The sequence below is a fragment of the Coffea arabica genome, chromosome 7e (genome assembly GCF_036785885.1).
Source record: "Coffea arabica cultivar ET-39 chromosome 7e, Coffea Arabica ET-39 HiFi, whole genome shotgun sequence".
NCBI classification, from domain to species: domain Eukaryota; kingdom Viridiplantae; phylum Streptophyta; class Magnoliopsida; order Gentianales; family Rubiaceae; genus Coffea; species Coffea arabica.
Genome location: NC_092323.1, coordinates 9,369,813 through 9,372,872, shown reverse-complemented (window position 1 = coordinate 9,372,872; position 3,060 = coordinate 9,369,813). Strand labels below are relative to the sequence as shown.

Genomic DNA, 3,060 nt, shown 5'->3' with positions numbered 1-3,060 from the left:
TAATATATATATATATATACTAGGGGACTGGCCCGCGCATCGGTAGGAGAGTATAATTCTGCTAAACTTTGGGGCTTGTTTGGAAGGTGAGTTTTTTGGATGTTTGTATAAAACTTTATTGTAGATCACTGTAGAAGTTGTAGAAAAACTTTTGTAAGATAAAAAGTTTTTTTCCTTTTCATTTTCTTTCTTTCTTTTTCTTTTTTCTTTTTTTAATCTCTTTCTTTTTTCTTTTCCTTCCTCCCTTCCCGCTTCTTCTCCCTTCCGTGTTCCCTCTCCCGGAGATTTCCATGGCAGCAACTTTCTTTCTGTCTTTTTTTTTTTTTTTGCTTTTTTTCTCTTCCTTGGCAGCCACCCCTCCCTCTCTCTCCTCCCTCTCCTCCTCCCTCTCCCTCTCCCTCTCCCCTTCCTTCCCCGCCACCCCTTTTTTTTTTTGCTTTTTTTCTCTTCCCCTCTCCCTCCCCCGCCACCCCTCCCTCTCCCTTCCCCGCCATCCCTCTTCTCCCTCTCCCTCTCCCTCTCCCCTTCCCCTTCCCCTTTCTTCCCCCGCCGCCCCTCCCCGCCCCCACCACCCTCCCTCTCCCCCTTCGCGAAGCGATCTGGTCGCGCCCCTCCCCTTCCCCTTCCTTCCCCCGCCGCCCCTCTCCTTCCCCTCTCCTTCCCCTCTCCTCTTTTGAGATCTGGTCGCGCAACTAGATCAGTCAAAGGGGGAGGGGGAGAGTGACGGGGGAGGCAGAGGCGAAGAGGGGAGGGGGAGGGAGAAAAAAAAATGAAAAAATTTTCAGAAGGGCACCAACAGATCGGTCAAAGGGGGAGTGGAGAGGTGGAGAGGGGGTGAGGGAGAGAGAAAAAAAAAAGAGGAAGGCCGGAACTGGCGGCCGGAATAGTGACCGGCGCCGAAAGCGGTGGTGGAGGTGGTGGCCAGCGGCGGAGGATGTGGTAGGTTGGGTGGGGGAGGAAAAAGAAGAAAAGTTGAAGGGAAAGTTTTTGTGTATTTTTGAAGTGTATAGGTTAAAAATTTTGAATAAATTTTTTGGGGTTCCTGTAGCAAAAATTGTTAAAAAACTAGTAGGTAAAAAACTTGCTTAAAAACTTGGCTTCCAAACAGGCCCTTGGTTTCTGGTTTGTAAATGTGTGTTGAATAAAATGGTTTTAAAAAGTTAGTTAAGAAAAAAGAGGTTTTGGTTTAGATGGATGAATAATTAATACTTAATTATTTGTACGTGTAGGGGGGATTATTAATGCTTAATTTGTATGTGTATATATTAAATTAATATTGTGTATATGTAAATTTATTAAATTATATGTAAATTAGTATTAGTATATATTAGTATTATATATATTAGTATATAGGTTTATTAAATTATATATAGATTAGTATTGGTATATATTATTATTTTATTTTATATTTATTAAATTATGTACTAGTATTTATTTTTTATATGTTTATAATATGTTTGAGTTATTATATCTTTATTACGTTTATTAAATTTATTAAGGGATGTTAGTCTATTAAGTTTTATTACCGTACAAAGGCATAGATGTACCAGAATGTTCATCCCTATTCACGGTGTTAGAATATATCTGGTGTTGACATTTGCATGGCAGCTAGTTGTTTCCGTGTGCAGGTGGTATGAGACGTGTAATTTGCAGGGAGGGAGCAGGGTAAAAAGTACAGAAAATTCACGGGTCTGTAGTATTGTTTGTTCCTTACGTAGTTGAAGCTCATACAGTGAGAAGTAGTATATATTCGGTACTTGTCTGTAGATAGTTAGCGTTTGCAAATGGCGAGCGGAAGCGCAAGATTTCCTACTGTTCAATTATATTATCCAGAGGTGGATGAAGAGGTCAATCAACTGGCTGTTGTTCGTGGAGCAGCTTATCCTATGGGAAATGGGTGTCGAAATCGTCCGGCAGAACCTGTTGCACGAGCTCAGGTGACAAATGTTTTGCTGAAAAATGAATTATGTGATTTGTTTAAAGAGCTTTACAGGCATGATGATTGGGCTTCAGTTTTGGAAGCTGCGCTTAGGACTGGAAGAGGCTATCCGATCTTGGGGTTGATTGCCAACAGAATGAGGCTGGAGGTGTTAGAAGAAAAGTATTACTTTCCCAGTCCGCCATCTTCTAGTGACTGGATGGCGAAAGTGATTAAGGAGTTGGAGTTTGCGAAGATGTGTTTGTTAGTTTGCATATTGTTGGTCTTTGGCGTATGGTTTTTAGCCATTAAGATGTGTTTGTCAGTTTGTGAAGGATATGATAATCTTGTATTTGCGACATAAAGTAGCATCATATGTATTTGTATCTGTTGTATAAAGTACTGATGCTTTTATTTGTATGAGTGTGTTACGATGGTATGCAATGAAAATTTGTAAAAATTTTAAAATATGGAATGTATTAGTTTTCGATTGGGGAAAATTCATAGGAATGTAGGGTGCAGTTTTTGCCAAGAATATAATTCTTTTAGCAAAGAAGATCAGAATTTACAAATGCAATAAAGCAATAAGCAAAACTTGTGAATTGAACGTGTTTACAGATTTGTATCTATAAACTGATGAATGTGTTTAAAAATTTACATCCGGATTAAATGCGTAATAAAATGAAGGATATTTATGCGATATGTTAATATGTTCCATGTTATGTATAAGATTTGGGACCAATGAATGATGAATAATTGTAGGAGATTCGAGTGGATATGATAAAATTGATAGAGGCGTGTGTTTGAAGATAATACAGAGTACCAAGCTTTTTGTGAATGTTGGGACAATGTAATGGGACAGGTTCATGTTTGGGAGGTTGACATGTGTTTTGACGATTGATTGCTTTTGTTTTGGTTTGTAGAAAGAGTAGGGGATTCACGTGTGTATAGTGTTTTTTTGTCTGGTATATATGTCATTGTTATTATTGTTTGGTTCACATGTGTATAGTATGATTTTGTTTTTTGTATTTGTCTGTTTTTGGTTTATGATGTACTTGTTGTGTATAAATTTCTTAGTTCTGTGATTTCATTATTTAGTTGGTATATTGTGATTGATGTTTCTGATTTTTCTTAGTTTAACA

General features: G+C 38.3%; 1 long non-coding RNA gene across 1 annotated transcript; it reads left to right on the top strand.

The window, feature by feature from the left end:
* The first annotated feature begins 635 nt into the window (after positions 1–635).
* LOC140011421 (uncharacterized) lies at positions 636–2,334 on the top strand. The gene is made up of 2 exons (XR_011818574.1): positions 636–1,937; positions 2,014–2,334. It is a non-coding gene; the product is annotated as an uncharacterized lncRNA (long non-coding RNA).
* The last annotated feature ends 726 nt before the right edge of the window (positions 2,335–3,060 follow it).